Raw genomic sequence first — 22693 nt, 5'->3', positions numbered from 1 at the left:
ATAGATTTGTTTGCCTCTTTGTTTATGGCTATGTCCACCTCGAGTTCTAGCCCACTGCCTGGTACATAGTAGGTGCTCAGTAAACATTTGTGGGATGAGTGATTGACCCTAAGCACTGAACTTGCAGGGCCCAGAGCTTGGCTCAGGGAGCATGTCCTTTGCCACATGTGACACAACTCTGTGGCACCAGCCCCTGGCAGGATTAGAGCCCTTCACTAATAAGCCAATGGAATCAGCTTGGACCCCACTTGGTGACATTCTGCTGTATTGCTGCCTCATGCTCCAGTCCCAAAGTGACCTTCAAAACCCACCTCCATCCCTGCATTGCTGAAAATCCTTCAGTGGCTCTGTGCTCTTCCCAGACAAAACAAAGCCACTTTTCTGTTGCATGTGACAAGGGAGGAGCCATCTTCATTTTTTTTTAACCCCAAAACCTAAAACACAATAAAATATATGTATCTTCATTTCTTTTCCGTTTGAGAGCTCATGTTTTGCAGTGGGGAATTTGTAGCCAAAGCTGGTCTGGCCAGGCCCCTAACAAAGTGAGGGACATACCTGGCTTGCGTCCCACACTCACTGCTGTGATGTGAATGTTTTGTCTTCTCCAAAATCATGTTGAAACTTAATCCCGAGTGCAGCAGTTTTGGGAGGTGGGGCTCTATCCTCATGAATAGATTAATGTCATTATAAAAAGGGTTTACAAGAGTGGATTTACTCTCTTCTGCTCTTGTGCCATGTGAGGACACAGAGTTCACCCCTCCCTTGCCCTTCCACCTTCTGCCATGTGAAGATGCAGTAAGAAAGGCCACGCCAGGTACCAGCATATTGATCTTGGACTTTCCAGCCTCCAGAACTGTAAAAGGATACATTTCTGTTCTTTACAAATTGCTCAGTTTCGGGTATTCTGTTATAGCAACAGAAACTGAACTAAGACACTCAATCTCAAGTTCTTCCTTTTGTTCTCCCATCTGGGCCTCCAAATCCTCCAGCCCATGCCCAGCAAGTGCCCAAGCCATCCCTCCTTGAGCATTGTCTCCCTTGGTATGCATCATGCACCTTGATATAGTTTGGATATTTGTCCCCTGAAAACCTCATGTTGAAATGTAATCCCCAATGGTGGAGGTGGGGCTGGTGGAAGGTGTTTTTGGGTCATGGGGGTGGAAGCCTCGTGAATGGCTTGGTGCCCTCCCCATGGTCATGAGTTACCACAAATTCTGGTTGTTTTAAAAGAGCCTGGCACCTCCTTCCAACTCTCTCTTGCTCCATCTTGTGACATGCCTGCTCCCCTTTCTCCCTCTGCCATGACTGGAAGCTTCCTGAGGCCCTCCCCAGGGGCAGATGCTGGCGCCAGTCCTCCTGTATAGCCTGCAGAACTGTAAGCCAAAATAAACCTCTTTTATTTATAAATTACCCGGCCTTGGGTATTCCTTTATAGCAATGCAAAATGCACTAACACACACACCTCTCATACTATTAACAGGTCATCCAAAGGGCTTCTCCTCTAGGAGACGGGGCACAAGTCCACGTACTCAGCAGTCTCCTTGAGGCAGTTGGCTCATCCCTCACCCTTCGGAACCTCTGTTTTCTCATTGGTACAAAGATCTGAAGTTATCTTCTGGATACCCCTTTCTACGACCCTTCAGAACTACTGACACTTCTCACACTTCCACACCCTCGCACCGCCCCTGGAAATTCTGTTCCAATCTTACCGAACTGCAGGTAAACCCCTGAGCTCACCGTCACCTTATGAACCTTCAGGCCTTTGTCCCTCTGCTCCCTCAGCCCAGCACACCTTTTCCTTCCCTTCTCCCAACTTTCAAGATTCCACAGAAAGATCAGCCCCTAGGAAAATGTTCTTCCACCCTCTCCATCCCCGGCCATTTTCCATACACAAATAACCACCCTGTAACTTCATGTTGAATTCTGGCCCTACCCCACACACATTCTGACCTTAGGAGAATCATGAATGTCCCTGTGTTAGATCACATTATTGGCCTCGGCTCTTTATTCCCTCCTTTGCCTGTGTTCTTTGCCATGTGACTTTGCAATTTATCCCACTCAAGGAGCAGAGTGTATTTCCCTGCCCTCTGACTTTGGGTTTGGGCATAAGACTTGCTTTAGACAATAGAATGAGGAGGAAGTAAGAGGATGCCTGTTTCAAAAGATGTCTGCCAGGCTTTGGTCCATTCTCCTGCACTCCTGCCTTAAAAAGAATGTTCTCAGGCCAGCCTTCTGCTCTCAGAAGGCTCAGAAGCATGTGGAGCTGACCTCTCACAGCTGAGTTTCTCATGCGGAAGTCAGCCTTGATAAACCAGCCATGAGCCAACCTGCAAATATGTGAGCAAGAGTAAGTGATGACTGCTGTGAACCACTGGATTTGGGGGTGGTTTGTTACTCAGCAATAGCTGACTGATACACTCTCTTCAACTCAGTGTTTCCATCTGAGGGATGATGGTAAGTTCCTTGAGGGGCTATCACAGGATTAGATTACATTGTGAATGAAGCATAAAACTCAGTGTCTGACTCACCGTAAGCGCTGACAAATGGCAGCTATTGGTTCTCTGAAAATTTCAACATAGATTTACGCTATGACCCAGAATGTCCACTTCTAGGTATATACACAAAAGAGCTGGAAACAGTCACTCAAACAGATACTTGTACACAAATGTTCATAGCAGTATTATGCATAAAAGCTAAAAGGTGGAAACGACCCAAGTGTCTACTGACAGATAAATGGGTAAGTAAAGTATGGTATATCCATATGATATAAAAAGAATGATGTCCTGGCACATGCTACCTCATGGTTGAACCTTGAAAATATTATGCTAAATGAAATAAGCCAGACACAAAAGATAAATACTGTATGATTCCACTTACATGAAATATCTAGAATAGCCAAATTTCCAGAGATGGAATGTAAATTAGAGGTTACCGGGGACTACAGGGTAAGGAGAGATGGGGAATTATTGCTTAATGGGTACAGAGTTTCTGTTTGGGGTGAAGAAGAAATTTGGAAATAGACAGTGGTGAGGTTTGCACAACATTGTGTATGTAATTGAAGCCACTATACTGTACGCTTAAAGATGGTTAAAAAGGTGACATTCCTGTTATATGTATTTTACTGCATTTTAAAAATGGTGGTTAGGTATTCAAGACAATTCTGGACAACAAAGAAAGACCCTGTCTCTACAAAAGACAAAAAAATGAATAGCCGAGTACAGAGATCTGTCCCTAATCCTGACTACTTGGGAGGCTGAGGCGGGAGCTTGCTTGAGCCTGGGGGTTCCAGCCTGCAGTAAGCCATAATTGCACCACTGCACTCCAGCCTGGGTGACAGAGACCCTGACTCAAAAGAAAAAGGCAGTTATTGTTTTTATATTTTCAGCAACTGTGCGTAGTCCATGCTGAGTAAAGTCTTGAATATTGTTGGAATAAATAAGATAGCCACTGGATGGACAGATGTACATATAACCATAGAGATAAATAAATGAATCAGTTAATGGTGAGTGAGTGAAGGAACCATATAAGCTCTTTACCATGGCCACCTATTTAGAAGATGTACAACAGCTGGGAGATGCGGCCCTACAGTCTCATGCAGAATTAACTATATCGAGAACGGTAAGTATAAAAATCACACAACGGGCCGGGCGCGGTGGCTCAAGCCTGTAATCCCAGCACTTTGGGAGGCCGAGGCGGGTGGATCACGAGGTCAAGAGATCGAGACCATCCTGGTCAACACGGTGAAACCCCATCTCTACTAAAACTACAAAAAATTAGCTGGGCACGGTGGCGCGTGCCTGTAATCCCAGCTACTCAGGAGGCTGAGGCAGGAGAATTGCCTGAACCTAGGAGGCGGAGGTTGCGGTGAGCTGAGATCGCACCATTGCACTCCAGCCTGGGTAACAAGAGTGAAACTCCGTCTCAAAAAAAAAAAAAAAAAAACACACAATGTTGAAAAGGCAACCTAGGGGACCCATGCAGGCCTGCAGACCCAGGAGGGCAGAAAGCAGGTCTGGGATGACTCGGCATAAGAACAGGGGCCCAGCAGCGGACACCAGAGGCTCCCACAGTGGAAAGAAGCACATGCTTGCTACAGTGAGTAGCAACTCCGGCTGGTGGAAATGGGAAGCCGGCTCCAGGTACAGCACTGCTACCTGCAGGGTAACGTGTCACGGGCTTGATCTTGTCCCTGGGGGAGCCTGGTGAAAACCCAGGTTCTAGAAACCCTTGCACAAGCACAGCACTTTAAAATGTAGACACCGCCTTCCCGAGGATCAGCTGACTCCATCCTCATGACTACCTGGTGAAGGTTTATCTTGATACTATTTTTTTTTTTTTTTTACATCTGGTAATCAATGTATTAAAATAGTTGACTTAAACACCTGCAATGGTGACTCCTACCTCAACTCCTGGCTCAGTACCGATGGAAGTCATCTGCTTAACAATCCCAGAAGGACTGCGCCAAGTCAATGAGGCCTCGTGGATTCTCATCTGGAAACGATCCCATGTCTTAACTGTCAGACGAAGAACAGAAGGCTTACATGGGTGACGGAACAGGTCCAAGGTTACCTAGCACACAAGAGGCAGGGGGCCACCTCCCAGGGACTGGCTTCACTGGCCCCATTGAGAGCCTCATTGGCTCCATTCCTGCCCAGTGAGTGCAAACAAGGCAGGGGTGGAACTTGAACCCGGGTCACTTCAAACACACCCTACGAGAAAAACTTCCAGCGGCGCTATGGTTTGAATGTGTGTCTCCTCCAAAACTCCTGTTGAAATTTAACTGCTATTGGAATGGTAGTGAGAGACGGAATCTCTAGGAGGTGAATGGCAGAACCCTCAGGAGTGGGATTGATGCCATTATAAAGGACGAGTTTGGCCCCCTTTTGCCTCTTTTTTGCCTTCTGCCATGTGAAGATAAAGTGTTTTCCTCCTCGCCTTTGGAGGATGCAGCATTCCAGGCCCCATCCCTGCAATCGGAATCTCCAAGCCTGCCAGCATCTTGACTTTGCACCTCCCAGCCTCCAGAGCTGTGAGTAACAAAGTTTTGTGTGTAAATTACTCAGTCTCAGGCATTCTCTGACAGCAGCTCAAATGGGCTAAGTGGGGAAATACACAAATCTCTCCCCGGGTGACTTGATCTCGGATTTGAATCACAGCTTTGGTTACTGGCTAGTTCTCCAGTTCGGGGAAACTCACTTGAATCTGTGTTCTGACCTGTAGAATGGGAATAAATGAGCCTGCATTATCATATCTTCCGAAGGACGGGAGGTAACACACAAGGGTGTTTAGCACAGCAGCCATCCCATAATGGGAGCTCAGTGCAGTCAGGGGCACCCTTATCACCTCTTCTCTCTGCCCTTTTCCACCCTTACCCTCCCATCTTCACTCCCCTTCTTCCATTTCTTCCTGGATTCTCTCTCTCATCCCTCATCTTTCTTGTCTCCTCAGGGAATACATCCTCCCCATAAACCCACACTTCCCACATTCTTCCATCTGGTTCCTCAAAAACCAGCAGGCCCCGGTCCTAGGGTATAGCGGGTAGGTGGGAAGTGCTGAGTAACTGCTTTCCACAGGTCTGGGTCCCCTGGCCTGTCCATCCGCACCATGTCCCTCTGCTCCACAGGCGCCATGCCCTTGGTCACACTGCCTTCTATCTTACGTTCCTGACTTTATATGTACTTTGAATAATAGCTCTCCCCACCTTGGTGAGGCCACAAATTATCACTATCGATCTCCAGGCGAGATTCAATGTTGTCAACAGTTGGTTTCTCGCACAGATTGGAGGATCCGGGCTGAGGGGACCTGGATGGAGGAGGGCGGGGGTGCATGCTGATACCCAAGCCACAGGCAGGCTGGCAGGCTCTACAGGAGAAGCCTGCACAGCAGGGCAGGAGACACAGGAGCACGCTCTGGAGATGGCCATCTGGAACGAGTCCCAGCCATGCCCCTTCTCACTCGTGTGACCTCAGAAAGGGGCATCACCTCTCTGGGCCTTAATCTTTTCTTCCACCAGTGGGATAATCATAGAGCCAGATGAGAGAAATGAGCATGGAGCCTGAACAGAAGGAGAGCTTTAAGCAATGACGAGAATGAAAGGAAGCATCATTCCTCAAAGTCCACGGACCTGGGCCTGAGCCCCGCACGCTTCCTCCCCAAGCCCTATATATCTCTCCAGAGTCATGCGTTTGGGGGAACACAGAGAGAATGCTAAGCACTTCCTCCAGGCAGACAGGGCTCTCTGGGCCCAGATGTTGGGGCACATCTGGCATTCCCATTCCCCACCTCCCATCCCACCAACTCCAATCTCCCAAGCTAGGCCCCCTGGGTCCCAAGCCACCCTTTGACAGCCAAGTAGAGTTGCCCCTCCGTGAATGCAGTGAACGACGGCCCCTCAGCGCCATCAGCTTCCCAACCTCACTGACAACCCACCACTTCCTTCTTTAGAAATTCTGATTCTCCCTTCACAGATCATCATAAAGCCGTGCTAGAAGGTCTCCTTCCAACCCACAGAGATGACGCACCCAAAACGTCCATGAGCAAACATTACAGGGAAACAACCCCAAAGGGGAAAGTCCCCACAAAGACCTACATGTTACTCGTCACTCCGCGCTCCATCTCTCTAGAATCCTGAAAATGTGGAGACAAAAGAAACCCTGCAGTTCACCTGCTCCACAAGGTGGGCAAATGGACTGGGACAGGGCACTCAGCAGGGAGCCTTTACGGAGCACTCTCTGCGTACCTGCAACATGTGCTGCACCAGCCAACTCGGGCACATCCTCTCATTTCACCCTCACGCATCTGTGAGGCAGGGCTGCTGCTAACCCCACAGCACTGGAGGAAACTGACGCTCGGGATGGTGGAGCCGCTCCACCTGTGAGAAAGTCCAGAGTCACACAGATACGAGAAGAGCCCAGATCTGCCTGGCTTCAAAACAGGTGGTGAGCTCCCCATGACTGCAGGCATCCAAGAGTCTGCAGAGGGAATTCAAGTATTCAGGAAGCGGGAGACACCAAATGCCCCATGGATAGGCTCCATCTTCACAAGGGTTTCTCAGTATTGGTGCTATGGAGGTTGTGGACTGGATAATTCACTGTGGTAGAGAAGACTGGCCTGTACATCATAGGATGTTGGGCAGCGTCCCTGACCTCTGCCCAGCACACGCTGGTAGCCCCTGCTCAATCACAAAAACATCTCAAGACATTGCCAAACGTCCCCTGGGACGAGGGGGACAAAATCACTTGAGAACCACCGTTCCATAAGGAGTTTTGGAAAAGCCAGCAGACATCCACGGACACCAGCGCTGACAATGCAGAGAGAAGTTTTACACCCCGGCGGTAGCTTCTTGGGAAACAGCTGTGCACCGCAGCAGCCCTTATATCATGACAGAGGTGCAGTATATCTGCTCCTCCGTCAGCATCCCAAAAGGCCAGGAGGAATACTCCTGCACCTTTAGAAAAGAGAGAGAGAGGAGACCCATCACCCAAAAATACGACATTAGAACTGAGGCACGATTTGACCTAAATGCAACAAAATTTTACCATTAGTACCAGACCAGCAAGCACTACGCAACCCACTGATAACTCCGAGCTGCCGCTAGACCCCAGTAAGCCTCGATATATTTTAGCCTTGATTTAAAATGGAAGAATCTGTGCAGGTCAAACCTGGAAAGACCCTTAGAAAGTAGAGATCAGCTCTCCGGTCCTGTGTGGTGCGGTGGGGTGGGGGGGTGCTGGCCATGTGTGATGGGCATCTTTTTGTGCCCCCTACAATCCCCAGTTTGCCTCTACACCCTTCTCCCCATGTGGACTTCCACAGACTGTCTTGCCCTCCCCCTTCTGATTTGGTTCTGCCAACTTGAGCCCCAGAAGAAAATCAGGGGAAGGGGAAATGGAGTCAGGGTACTTACTCCCCCTGCTCCTGCCTGCCAGGGTCTCCGAGGTTTGGCTGCACCCTTTTGCTGAAGGTCTCAGACAAGGACCTTGCCTCCCTGATGACTCTCTCCCCGTAACTCTTAATCTTCCCTCATCTGGCCTAGGAGTGATGATGACACTAGACCCCAGTTACACCCTCCTGTGTGGGTTCCCCACACCCTGCCCACACCTTTGTAAACAACTCCTTTACTAAACTCTCCTCAAATCATCCCAATTATATATGCGTTGTGTGTTTCCTGCTGGGCCCTGACTGATAGATAAACCATGTGGTTCTTTGTTCAAACAAAACAGTATGCAAAAACTCAGCCGCTAGAACACAGCAGAGCAGACCTCCTACATCCATTCACGTGGATTTCTTAAGCGTTAGCCCTTAGCCAGAAGCTCTGGGCTTGGGCTGAAGACACACTAGTGAGTGAGAACAATGAGGTCCAATGGCTGGAGTGTACAGTCCTGCAGGTGGCAAAGGAGGGGCAGGCGGCCTGAACTCCTTCGTCCCCAATAACCACAGAATGTCACGTCAATGCCTGCGACCCAGTTCCCTTGTCCTACTCCCATTTTTCAGATGGAAAAACTGAGGCCAAGAAAAGGAAAGGGCATTGCCCAATATTTAAGACAGTCTACCTTCTGGAAGTTAATTCCACAATGGGAATCCTGCCTTCTTAGTTTGCAGTGATGGCTGATATTCAGTGAGTCGTCACGGTGTGCCGGACCCTTGGCTACCTACGTGTCACAGTTTAATCCCCTAATGACTCTCTGAAGTGGGAAGAAGTATCATCCCTACTTTATAGACAAGGCTTAGAGAGATGAAGTGACTTGTCCAGAGTCACAGAGCGCGCTGAAGCTGGAGCGGGATGGAACCCAGGCAATCTATGGAGAAGGGAGAGGGGCTGTGAAAAAATGTCACCCTCAGAAAAGCATCTGAGCGTGTGGTTTTTTTCATCATCTTGCAACCATAAGGAAAATTCTTGGTGGCTAAAGCATCCCCAGAGACAGGGTAAGAGAGGGCAGAGGCGTCCTAGATCCTTCAGGCATTGGCTTCATTTCAGAACATTCTTGGCTGGAATGAAAACGGCACAGAAGCCAGGGTCAGGCTGGGTCACAGAGAGGGCTCAGGATGGGCGTGAGAGGCCCCGAGAGTGCCCCCCACACACCCCAGCTTAAAATATCTCCATCAGCATCTCAGCACCCTGCCACAATGCTTGAAATGCCACTGTAAGTGTCACTTTAGCGCAGAGCACGACACGCACTTCTCAAAGGAACACACAATATGGGCACAAATTACCCGGATGCAGTGACACATTAAGGGAAGGGAAGAAATGACTGGGAGTTTTTGAGCACCTACTAAGTGCTTTCCATAGGGGAGATTCAGTAAATGGTAGTTTAATATTACATGGATCGTGGCCGGGCTGTAATCCCAACACTTTGGGAGGCCAAGGCGGGCAGATCACACGGTCAGGAGTTCAAGACCAGCCTGGCCAATATGGTGAAACCCTGTCTCTACTAAGAATACAAAACTTAGCTGGGCATGGTGGCACGTGCCTGTAGTCCCAGCTACCCGGGAGGCTGAGGCAGAAGAATTGCTTGAACTTCGGAGGTGGAGGTTGCAGGGAGCTGAGATCATGCCACTGCACTCCAGCCTGGCGACAGAGCGAGACTCTTTACAGAAAAAAAAAAAAAAAATGACATGGGTCGTATCTATGGAATATATCTTATTCTTCACAGCAGGGCAGTGAAGAAGGCATTGCTAGCTTCACATTTACAAATGCCAAGCTCAGAGTGGTTTTAAGTGACTTGCTCGAGGTCACACAGCTGATGTGGTGCAGAGCTAGGCTGGAGCTTTAATGTCAAACCTGCCTACTTTCCATCACACGTGCTATCACCCAAGCTCAAGAAACTGACTTTAAGGGGTTCCAGTGGGCTAGGGACAGAAAATGGGCATGCTTGAGAGGCAGTGCTAATCTCGGGGGCACCGTGATGTCGCTGGGTCTGTCTCCCCATGATAACAATTAGCTATGTGACCTTCCCTGAGCCAGACTTCAGTTTCTTTTCAGGTACAAAAAGACGCTGCATTTGACACCCCCCTTATCTTCCTTCCATTTCTGAAATTCTGGGCACTACAAATTTGCTGATAGCATGCAAATCTGCATAGACTAATTTATGCAAATTCACCTTGGTCCCTAGCAGGGTTCAACCCAATTGAATACTATTAACAGGTACTTTCAAAAGGCAAAAAGGTCGGGTGCAGTGGCTCACACCTATAATCCTAGGACCTGGGAGGCCAAGGCGGGTGGATCACTTGAGCCCAGAAGTTGGAGACCAGCCTGGGCAAAAGAGTGAAAGCCCATCTCTTAAAAAAAAAAAAAAAATTGAAAAAATTAGCTGGGCATGGTGGCGTGCTTGTAAATCCAGGTACTGAGTGGGGAGGATGGCTAGAACCCGAAGACTGAGGCTGCAGTGAACCACAATTGTGCTGCTGCACGCCAGTCTGGGTGACAGAGAGAGACCCTGTCTCAAAAAAAAAAAAAAAAACAGGCATATATTTAATGGGTGCACCTCCCATCCCTGCCTGTTCCCCACCTATGTCTCAGAGCAGGGCACTCAGATCATGGGTCTTTTTCCTCAGGATGAAGAGGTAGGAAAACAGGCAAGATAGGAGCAGCCTCTCTGACTGTGATGTGGACAGCTGCAGCTGGTTACCTGGAGTTATCTGCTGCATGGGGATGTCATCAGGATTAAACTGGATCCCAGACAGGGGTCCCAGCACTCCCGTGATGCCCCAAGCCCTACCCAAGTAGAACTCGCAGACCATTCTCCTGTCTTTGCACTCACGCACCCTGAGGTTTTTAGAAGCAGCTTGTCATAGGCAGTAAAATTAAAAATAAAATGGTTAAAAAAAAAAAAAAGCAACATCTCTTCTCTAAACAATCAATTCTTGCTGGGAGCCCTCAGTGATCTCTCATTATGCTTGGCTCACCGTGCTATGTTACTTTACAGAGGCCAGCTGGTATTTCTGAAGAATTAAAACACTCCTCCAGCCAGTCTCACTCACAATACGATATACACATGGTCTTCCATCATACGCTTTTAACCATAACCTCCTCAATATCCCAATTCAAACATGGTCAGGGTAACTCGGCTGGCTCCAGTTCCAAGACAGGCTCATGAGACAGTGGTCTCTGGAAAATTCCTCCCACATGGGCTGCCTGTCAGAGAATCACAAAAAGGTATTTTTTAAAACATTAACCTCCATGATGATTTGAGCCTACGGCACCCAAGAAGGGATAAATCAGCTGCACAAAGAACTTTGAACTAGGCACAGTGGTGCGCCTCTGTAGTCCCAGCTACTCGGGAGGCTGAGGCCAGAGGATCACTCGAGGCCGGGGGGATTGAGGCTGCAATGAGCCATGACGGTACTTGTGAATGGCTGCTGCATTCCAGCCTGGGCAACGTAGCGAGAGTCTGTCTCTTAAAGGAAACAATAATAATGCATTTTGAAAAATCAGAAATCAATAAGAACTTCGATCAACCTTGAAACTATAGAACTTGGGAGATAAGTGAGGGAAGGAAGGGCATGCCTGGGGAGAAAGAGTAGGAGCAAAGACATCCAGGTGCGACCAAGATGGAGCTGGTGGTTGTAGAGGAGTTAGGAAGAAGAGCCGCCAGCCCACAGGAAAAGGGCTAATGGAAAATGAGGGGGTTTGGTTTGGTTTTGTTTGAGACAGAGCCTCACTCTGTCGTCCAGGCTAGAGCGCTAGGCACAATCATAGTTCACTGCGGCCTCAACCTCCTGGGCTCAAGTGATCCTCCCACCTCAGCCTCCCTAGTAGCTGGGACTACCAGCCCGCTCCATCATGCCCAGCTAATTTTTATTTTTTGTAGAGACGGGGGTCTTGCTATGTTGCCCAGGCTGGTCTCAAACTCCTAGGCTCCAGCAATCTTCCTACCTCAGCCTCCCAAAGTGCTGGGATTACAGGTGTGGGCCACTGCAGCCAGCCAGAAATAAGTTTAAATAGATGGAGTGGGGTAAGATTGCCAAAGCCTTCGAAACACAGACAGGTGAAGTTTATAGTTAATATAGGCAGGAGAGAGCCTCAGAAGGCGTTTGACCAGGGAAATACTCAAGCAAGATAGAGTCGATCATCATTATTCAGGGGTTCTGTTTTTGCAAAGTCACCTACTTGGTCAAATTTATTTCTAAACCCCAAATCAATACCCACAACTCTTTCATGAGCACTGGCAGGGGAGCGAAACAGGCAAGCCGCTGACACACGTGTTTTCAGCAAGCCTCTCTTATTTCAGCTCTCATACTGTTAACTAGTCCTTTTCACAGTCTATTTACTTCCATCTTTTTCACATTTTGGTGTTTTGTTGCTTTTGGTGATTTTGCTCTTTAAAGGGGCACGGTGTTGAAGGGGTGTTTCGTGTTCCGAAGCATAAGAAAGTTGTGATGTGCCTTACACAGAAAATACATGCGTTCAGTTAGCTTCACTCAGGCATGAGTTACTGTGCTTCTGGCCGTGAGTTCAACATTTAATAACCCAACCATAAATAATAAGGTGTCTTTAAACAGAAACACACGTAAAACTTGGCTATGTATTGATCGGTTGATAATCTAGAAGCAATGGGTCCGTTTTCAATGATTCAATGCTTGCAGCGACTTTGTAGAGCGTAACTAGCATGAATAACAAGAATCGCCTCTATCAGCATTTTGGGCTCTATGGAGACCGCAGGACCATCAAAAGAAACCATCTCTTAAGAAAGTATATGCTCAGGAGCCAAACTACCTGGGTTCAAATCCCGACTCTTCCGTTTACTGGCTGTGCCACCTTCAGTGAGTTGCTTAGCTTCTCGGTGCCAAAGTAGCTCATCTGTAAAACAGAGACAATGGCTGTATCTTTATCGCAGGGCGACTAGGAGAATTTAAATGCGTTCACGTCTGTCAAGTTCTCAGAAGACTGTCTGCCACATAATGAACACTATTTACCTGTTTTGTGTTTGCTAAATAAATAAAAGGGATAAGGTCAGGGAAAAAGAGAGCGTACATCTCATTTCGCAGGTGAGGAACGTGAGTCAGGCCCACATCTGAGTCTTCCCAGCGACAAAATGGGGAAGAAGCTGGCTCTGAGGAGCCCAGGTCAAAGTCAATTTAATGACTGGGATGCAAAATTGACATAAGGTGGCAAGGACAGCCACAGATACAGGCGCTGACCCACAGTGCTGAGCAAGGCACGGTGTGACTGAGGGACCCGCCAAGACTCATCCACCCGTGACAACCAAGGGCCACTTCCTCATGTTCCCCCTTTCCAAGCCACAGCCAGATGGAACCCAGAGTGTCCTAAAGATGCACCTCTCCACCTCGCCATTTAAGAATTACTAGGCATCTCCAGGCGGTGCAGCTGAGGAGCAAGAAATACTACTGCGCCCCGGCAGAAAGCTAATGAGAAACCGAACACAGCCAGACAGAAGCTTAACAAGAAATACTGGTCCGGGCTCCCCAGAAGAAGAGCGGGCTCCGGAGGCCTGGCGGGCCGCCTATCTCCCCCCACGCATTGATCGGTGCAGGGCAAGCTGGAGAGCCCGTGAAAGGAGATAAACCAGAAGATGTACGACAGGGGGGACCCAGGGCTGATGAAAAGGGAAGGGAAGGTGGCTTAAATCAAAGGGCAATGCTGCGGGAGAGGAAGATAACAGGATTTGTGTTTATGGTTAACGAGGAGACTTGGTGGAGGCGCTGCTCTGGGGCAGGGGAGGATGGGTGAAGACTTAGGGAGGAAGAGGAAGAGGGGCCCCAGGGAGGGCACCCCATGCTCCAAGCAAATCAGTAACGTGAGCTAGGGGTAAGTCTCTGAAATGGTAAATCCTTCCTGGGTCACGTGGATGGTGCCTGCAATTGCCTTTTATGTTCTCTCCTTTATTTCCTAACTTTCCTGGGTTTCCAGGAAGGAATATCCACCTCTGCCCCATTCTCCCACCAGCAAGTTATCAGAATGCAAAGCCCGTGTCTGGACAATAGGGACACCAGGGAAGCCTCACCCAGCACCTCCTTTGTGCTTCTGGCTATGCTGAGAACTTCCTGTGTCTTTTTTTATTTTGAGATGGAGTCTCGTGGCACAGTCTCGGCTCACTGCAACTTCCACCTCCCAGGTTCAAATGATTCTCCTGCCTCAGCCGCCCCAGTAGCTGGGATTACAGGCACGTGCCACCACGCCCAGCTAAATTTTGTAGTTTTAGTAGAGACAGGTTTTCACCTTGTTGGTCAGGCTGATCTGGAACACCTGACCTCGTGATCCACCCTCCTTGGCCTCCCAAAGTGCTGGGACTACAGGTGTGAACCACCGCACCCAGCTGCTTCCTGTGTCTTACTCCAACCAATGTTCATCCCCGGATGGAGGCACTGTGGTCACTCTCAATGAGCAGATAAGGAAACGGAAATTCAGAGAGGCGCTCCAGCAGCACGAAGCGGTGCTGACATTCGAGCCCAGGCAGTCTGTCCCCAGAGCCCACTTTTTCCAACCACGATTCCACACTGACCCAGCTGACACCCTCAGCACGGATGCCTAATGGGAGATTGTCTGCATTTCACCCCGTGAACCACCGCCGACCTCTGCATCGCCATGGCACACCGTTCCACACAGGCTACTACTAATACTCATGGCAAGAAGCAACCAGAAAACTTTTCTGCCTTAGGGTCTTCTCCAAAGACGCAGAAGCAGTTCAGTTCTCCACCAGGTGCAGCCAACACGTTCAAGGCATCCACAGCCCCAGGGATGGCCCTCTGCTAGGGGTTCAGGAGTTGAGGGATAAATGCCCCCATCCCTCAGGGGGGGCAATTCTCAGGCACATTCTGCAGGGCTCCTCAGAGGGTGTCTTGCAGGATAGAGCCCCAGATTCCCCCGGTGGTAACCAGCTGCACATGCCCCACAGGGTGGAGGCCTGCTTTCCTTCCTCATCTCCCCTCTCTCTCCTGCTTCCTGCTTCTCCTTCCAACCACACCTCCCACATCCAAGCCCTCCTCTCAGGCTCTGCTTTGCAGGGATCGCAAACTAAGACAGGACACCACCTAACTTAAATATAAGAAACGCAAGAAATAGGAACCGCTAAACAAAGACAAACTTTGGGGAGACTGCATGATAAGATGAAAAGGGAGCCTCCCTCTCCCTCCCTCCCTCCCTCTCTCTGTGGTTTTACAGACATCTCTTTTAATGATTGAGCAAGATATTGCCCTGTTTTGTACACATTTCTATTAAGAATAGAATACAGCATTAAGACTAAGTACAGTGGCTCACGCCTGTAATCCCAGCACTTCGGGAGGCCAAGGTGGGTGGATCACTTGAGGTCAGGAGTTCGAGACCAGCCTGGCCAACATGGTGAAACCAAACCCCATCTCTACTTTAAAAATGCAACAATTAGTTGGGTGTGGTGGTGCACACCTGTAATCCCAGCGACTAGGGGAGGCTGAGATAGGAGATTGAACCTGGGAAGTGGGGGCTGCAGTGAGTCGAGATCACACCACTGCACTCCAGCCTGGGTGACAGAGTGAGACCTCATCAAAAATAAAAATAAATAAAAGAATATAGCATTAAAGTGGAGGTATTTGGGCCTCTGTTGAGGTAGTCTGAATTTATATATAATTTAGAATAGGATAAAATAGAGTGATCATTTTAACTTCACTTTTTTATAGTGATAGGGCTTCTCATTCCCTCCACTTTTCTTCCTCAACCTAGAAATTCAGAACTTTAGTCAACACCTTTCCCACACCCAGGGAAGTGCTGGGGGAAATGTGTCTGTCTTTCTTTGCACCCTTGACCTTTTCCTAATTCTGCTGATGACAGCCTGGCTTCTGTGAGCCATGACATCCAGTGCGTAGCATCGCCAGTCCTCAAAAGCTAGAAACCACCTCCACGGTCACTGGGTCACTCTTGCTCCCTTGGGCATAAGGGCCACAGCTCAGAGGACTCAGCCTCCCCGTCTCCTTGCAGTAAGCCTTCTAAGAGGCATCTTCATGGAGAGGAGCCTGGTCCCTCCAGCTTCTCAGCTGCCACATGGTGGTAAATTCCATTTGTGAGGCAAGTGGTGGGAAGTAGCTTGCAGGAGAGTAGATGCAGAAGCTTCAGAATGCAGGACAGAGGGTTTTCATAGCCCTGGGAGCTCTCCCAGAGTCTCCCTTGATGCCCAAGGCAGCTCTGTAATGGAGCTAGTGACTCAAAGTGACAATGATCAGCATTCATCATGGGACAACTGACGGGGTTGGCTGAGACTGCAGCCCCCTCCCCAGAGCCCTTCTGCCCCTTGGCTTTCCTTCATCCATCCATTCTGCTCACCCATTCTGCTTTCCAGACCTGTGCCTAGGAAGACAACGTCAGTCTGTACTGGGAGGCTTGGTGGCTGCACCCAGGGAAGAAGAGGCGGGAGGGGGGTGGTTCTTGGTGCAGTGGAGGTTGCTGTCTGGGCACAGAGGCAGGTCCCCTCTGCCCTTGGGCATCCAACCGATTTATCAAAGGTGTCAGCTTCGTTTTCACTGCTGTATACTCCATTGGCTATCCCATTCACGTTTAAGTACCTACGATGTGTTAGGCACACATATTGAGGAAGCCAAAGATGTGGCTATGAACCAGAGAGGTCCTTGACTGTGGTCTAGCCCAGGGCTTCCCAAACTTGACTATGCATCCACTTAACTGGTGAAGTATTATGATAAAACACAGATTCTGACTCTGTAGTGAAACGGAGTCTAAGGTTCTGCATTTTATTTGTTTTTTTTTGAGATGGAGTCTTGCTCTGTCACCCAGGCTGGAACACTGTGGCGCGATCTCGGCTCACTACCAACCCCCACTTCCTGGGTTCAAGCTCCCCGAGTGGCTGGAATTTCAGGTGCGCATCACCACACCTAGCTAATTTTTTGTATTTTTAGTAGAGGTGGGGTTTCACCATATTGGTCAGGCTGGTCTCGAACTCCTTACCTCAGGTGACCCACCTGCCTCAGCCTCCCAAAGTGCTAGAATCACAGGTGGAAGTAACCATGCATGGCCAAGATTCTGCATTTCTAATCAGCTTCCAGAAAGTGTCGATGGGCTGCTCTGCAGAGCATATACGTAATAGTAAGGGGGTAGGGCACTGGACCTCATGATCCTGGCAAGTGACATAACCCCCAGGAGACTGAATTTCCCCTTCTCGTCATCGGAGGCAATAGTGCCTACTTCATAAAGTGTCCATGAAGATCAAGTGGGCTAGATGAGGGGCCCAGAAGAGAGGCTGGCACACAGTAGGTGCTTTATAAATACCTATCCCTTCTCCCTTTAAATGCATTAGCAGAAAGGGGGAGGACCCGGGATGTGGGGGCAAAATGGCAAACTGACACCAAGAGCTCGGAAATGTGAAGATGTGGCAGCCGGGCGTGGTCGTTCATAGCTGCTTTACTCATCATAGGCAAAACCCACTAATAGCTCAGATGCTCATCAGCAGGAGAACACGTAAACTGAGGTTTATCCATAGCATTCGGCAATTAAAAAAGAAATGAGGGGTCGGGCATGGCGGCTCGAGCTTTTAGTATCAGCACTTTGGGAGGCCAAGACGGAAGGACTGCTTGAGTCCAGGAGTTCAGGACCAGCATAGGCAACAGGGTGAAACCCTGTCTCTACAAAAAAAAAGTACAAAAATTAGCGAGGCAGGTTGGCATGTGCCCGTAGTCCCAGCTATCTGGGGGGCTGAGGTGGGAAAATGGCTTGAGCCAGGGAGGTTGAGGCTGCAGTGAACTGAGATCATGCCACTGCACTCCAGGCTGGGCAACAGAGTGAGACTCTGTCTCAAAAAAAAAGGCGGGGAGGGGAAGGAGCAACTGACATGCATTACAGCACGAAGAAATCTCTGGAGCATTATACTGGGTAAAAACACCAAATGGAAAGGGTACATGATGCGTATGATTTCATTTACCAAAAGTTCTTGAAAAAGAAAAACTAACCTACAGTAATAGAAATCAGATCAGTGGTTGCTTCTGGGAATGAAGGAATTGCCTGAGAAGGGGCACAGTGAAGTTTTCTGTGGTACTTCTTGCTTCTCAATAGAGATGTGTGTTGCACAAGTGTACGCCTTTATCAAACTGATGTAACTGTGTACTTAGCATTAAGAATTTCGCTGAATATAAAGGACAATATAAAAACTAACTCAGGATGGATTAAGGACTTAAATGTAAAACCAAAACTATAAAAACCCTGGAAGACGACATAGGCAATACCATTCAGGACATAGGAATGGTAAACGATTTTATGACAAAGATGCCAAAATCAATTGCAACAAAAGCAAAATTTGACAAATGGGATCTAATTAAACTAAAGAGCTTCTGCACAGCAAAAGAAACTATCAGCAGGGTAAACAGACAACCAACAGAATGGGAGAAAACTTCGGCAAACTATGCATCCGACAAAGGTCTAATATTCAGCATCTATAAGGAACTTAACCCAGTTTACAAGAAATAAACAACCCCATTAAAAAGTAGGCAAAGGACATGAACAGACACTTTTCAAAAGAAGACATACATGTGGACAACAAGCAAATTAAAAAAAAAAAAAACCTCAACATCACTGATCATTAGAGAAATGCAAATCCAAACCACACTGAGATATCATCTCACACCAGTCAGAATAGCTACTATTAAAAAGTCAAAAAAGGCCGGGCGCGGTGGCTCACGCCTGTAATCCCAGCACTTTGGGAGGCCGAGGCGGGTGGATCACGAGGTCAAGAGATCGAGACCATCCTGGTCAACACGGTGAAACCCCGTCTCTACTAAAAATACAAAAAATTAGCTGGGCATGGTGGCACGTGCCTGTAATCCCAGCTACTCAGGAGGCTGAGGCAGGAGAATTGCCTGAACCCAGGAGGCGGAGGTTACGGTGAGCCGAGATAGCGCCATTGCACTCCAGCCTGGGTAACAAGAGCGAAACTCCGTCCCCAAAAAAAAAAAAAAATAAGTCAAAAAAATAACAGGTGCTAGCGAGGCTGCTGAGAAAAACAAATGCTTATACACCGCTGGTGGGAGTGTAAATTCGTTCAACCATTGTGGAAAACAGTGTGGCGATTCTTCAAAGACCTAAAAACAGACTACCATTCAACCTAGCCATCCTATTTATTACTGGGTAGATACCCAAAGGAATATAAATTGCTCTATCATAAAGACACATGCACACATATATTCGCTGCAGCACTATTCACAGTAGCAACGACATAGAACCAACCTAAATGCCCATCAGTGATGGATAGGATAAAGAAAATATGGTACATATACTCCATGGAATACTATGCAGCCATAAAAAATGAGATTATAGCCTCTGCAGGAACATGGGTGGAGCTGCAGGCCACTACCCTTACCAAAGTAATGCAGAAACAGCAAACAAAATTCCAAGTTCTCACTTCTAGGTGGGAACTAAGTGATGAGAACACATGGACATATAAAGGGGAATAACACACACTGAGGCCTATCGGAGGGTGGAGAGTGAAAAGGGGGAGAGGGCCAGGAAAAAATGACTAATGGATGCTAGGCTTAATTCCTGGGAGATAAAATAATCTGTACACTAATTTACCTACATAACAAACCTGTACATGTGCCCTTCAACTTAAAATAAAAGTTAAAATAAAAAAGAAAAGAAAAAAGAATTTCATGGAATATAAAGGATATCTCATTTTTAATGCAAAAATTTAAAAGGCCATTACTCTAGGCAGTTTTCTCTACCTTTTTGGTGTAGAACTGCACCTCAGAGTTACTACACAAGGGAGGGAGCTGGGGTATGTATACACCAACTCCTATTAGTCACTGCATGAGGGCTGATGGAAGTGGGAGTATAATCCCTCCCCCAGCACCTCCAGCTGACCATGAGTACCAGCAGAGCAACCTCAGTGGGCAAAGAGAGCTCCCTTAGGAAAAAAAATGCAGAAATGTGGGAGTCAGGCTGGCATGCACAAAACTGGCACCTACCAGGGTAATATGGGCGAGGCCCCAACAGCATCTACTACATGCCCTGTTGTGTCTGCTCCCATACCCCGCTGTGTATATAACTGTACCCTAACAGTAGAAGTAGCAATTAAAAGCTTGGGTTAGGCCAGGCACGGTGGCTCAAGCCTGTAATCCCAGCACTTTGGGAGGCCGAGGCGGGTGGATCACGAGGTCAAGAGATCGAGACCATCCTGGTCAACATGGTGAAACCCCGTCTCTACTAAAAATACAAAAAATTAGCTGGGCATGGTGGTGCATGCCTGTAATCCCAGCTACTCAGGAGGCTGAGGCAGGAGAATTGCCTGAACCCAGGAGGCAGAGGTTGCGGTGAGCCGAGATCGCGCCGTTGCACTCTAGCCTGGGTAACAAGAGTGAAACTCCGTCTCAAAAAAAAAAAAAAAGCTCGGGTTACAGAACCAGGCAGACCAAGCCTCACATGTCAGCTCTCTCACTACGTGACATGTTGGACAAGTGGTGCTTCTAAAACATGGGGTTCATGCATTGTTGAGGACATTCAATGAGATAATGCCTGCTCTGTGCTTACCATAGCACATAATATAAACTCTTATTATTGGCACATCAGAGAAACTCCAAGAAACACTAATAGCAACAATTATTTTTTTCTACTATGTTCACTATATTTTAAAAAAAAAAAAAGTCAAACCCAAAATGTTTTCATTAAAGTTTGTCTCCCCTGAATTATTTTGAAAATTTAGTTGTTGAAAAAATAAGACAAAGTTTGAAATCCAAAAGATACTAAAGGCTACACAGAAAAGGCTTTCTCCTTTGACTCACCAGCCACCCAGGTGCCCTCCCCCGCCCCATGTAAATAAAATTATCAGCATGTTTGTGGATTTTTCCGAAGGTATTTGCAGATGGTAGTCTAAACTATTCTAGGTCTGCTTCTGTTTGACTGTGGCTGAGTCTAGTACACAACTCGGTGTTTGGTTTGGCATGAATAATATATGCAGGTTTCATTTTGAAATCATGTTAGATTTACGGAAGAGCAGCAGAGATAACACAAAGAGTTCTTGGACATCCTTCACCCAGCATCCCCCAATGCTACTATTTTACATAACCACAGTGCATTTGTCAAAACGAAGAAGGTGATGTTGGTCCCTTCTACAATTAAGAATACTAGAGACTGTACTGAGACTTTACCAGTTTTTTTCATTAAAGGGGATCTACTCCAGGATGGTGTGTTACAGATGTCTTGGTGTTACCCATTACAGAGAAGGAGCATGGAGCACTTTCTTGGTGTCACTTTCACAGTGGGACTGGAGATTCAGATCACCGCCCCTGCTGTGTGACCTTGGAAAACTCACCTTTCTTCTCTGGGCGTTAGCCTCCCTTCAGTACAATGCAGCAGTGAGATCATGTCAGCCTTTCTGAACTTGTGTGGTCAAAGCAATGTGATGAACTCCACACACTAACAGCTCTTAGACATCCCAATGTTTATTAGCATGTTAAAGGCTCTGAAAAGTCCTGCAACAAAACACCTGTTTTAATATCAATTAACTCAGCATTGCTCAGGCACACTGGATTGGGGAGGAATTTTTACCCTCCATATTTATCTAAAGAAATGTGTTCCAGGTTGGGCGCGGTGGCTCACACTTGTAATCTCAGCACTTTGGGAGGCTGAGGTGGGCGGATCACAAGGACATGAGATCGAGACCATCTTGGCCAACGTAGTGAAACCCCGTCTCCCCTAAAATATAAAAATTAGCTGGGCGTGGTGGAGCGCATCTGTAGTCCCAGCTACTCGGGAGGCTGAGACAGAATTGACTGAACCCAGGAGGCGGAGATTGCAGTGAGCTGAGATCGCACAATTGCACTCCAGCCTGGCGCCTGGCAACACAGCAAGACTCTGTCTCAAAAAAGAAAAAAAAAAAAAAAAAAAAGAAAGAAATGTGTTTCAGAGAAGAGCCTTTGGGGGGTGATGGACTAAATGATAATAAGGTCTGTTAACAGAGCCTTCATTTGATGGGGGTTCAAGAGCAAGCACATTGCCTAGAGCAGGCTGGTCATGAAAACTTGGAAGGAGAGACTGCAAAGCGGAAGGCTGACCAAAAACTTGGCCGACTTTCCCTTGGTTCCCCAGCTCTTGTGTGCCAGCCCAGACCCTGGGCATTTTGGGGCCATATAGAGCTGCATGTGACAACCTCCTTGGAAGGAAACTTGGCAACGTGCCTCAACTTGTCAGTGCACATACCCTTGAACTCAGCGATGATGTGTCTAGATGCATCCACACCTGAGCACAGAGGGGTTAGCGCAGGCTAATCACAGCCTCATCACTTGAGGCGGCAAAAGACTGAAAATAATGCAATGTTGCATCATAGAGGACTGATTACAGAAATGACAGTCCATCCAGGCAGTGGAATTCCACACAGCCATTAAGAAAGAGAAAGATGGTGGCTCACACCTGTAATCCCAGCACTTTGGGAAGCCGAGCCGGGTGGGTCACCTGAGGTCAGGAGTTCAAGGCCAGCCTGCCCAACGTGGTGAAACCCTGTCTCTACCAAAAATACAAAAAATTAGCTGGGTGTGGTGGTGGGTGCCTGTAATCCCAGTTACTTGAGAGGCTGATGCAGGAGAACTGCTTGAACCCAAGAGGCAGAGGTTGTGGTAAGCCATGATCGTGTCACTGCACTCCAGCCTGGGTGACAGAGTGAGATCCGAGAAAGAAAGAAAGAAAAGAAAGAAAGAGGGAGGGAGGGAAGGAGGGAAGGAAAGAAAAGGAAGGAAGGAAGGAAGGAAGGAAGGAAGGAAGGAAGGAAGGAAG

The 22693-nt window shown here is 48.0% G+C and overlaps 1 long non-coding RNA gene across 5 annotated transcripts in view; it reads right to left on the bottom strand.

Annotated features, from left to right (window-relative positions):
• The window catches only part of LOC116535584, a 205032-nt gene that overhangs the window by 130947 nt on the left and 51392 nt on the right, over nt 1–22693 (bottom strand). Inside the window, exons 8-10 of one of the 5 annotated variants that reach the window (XR_004262264.1) lie at nt 12716–12799; nt 10924–11134; nt 4402–4514 (exon numbers count right to left, since the gene is read on the bottom strand). The exons of 2 other annotated variants lie outside the window; for them this stretch is intronic. This is a non-coding gene — a long non-coding RNA (uncharacterized LOC116535584). Of the gene's footprint in view, nt 1–4401; nt 4515–6323; nt 7442–10923; nt 11135–12715; nt 12800–22693 lie in introns of those variants that run through there. 2 more of the 5 variants (XR_004262268.1, XR_004262269.1) reach the window with 2 other exon arrangements.

Source organism: Sapajus apella, unplaced genomic scaffold, assembly GCF_009761245.1.
Source record: "Sapajus apella isolate SASKATOON/1434 unplaced genomic scaffold, GSC_monkey_1.0 scaffold95, whole genome shotgun sequence".
Lineage (NCBI taxonomy): Eukaryota > Metazoa > Chordata > Mammalia > Primates > Cebidae > Sapajus > Sapajus apella.
This window is presented reverse-complemented; position numbering and strand designations above follow the sequence as displayed.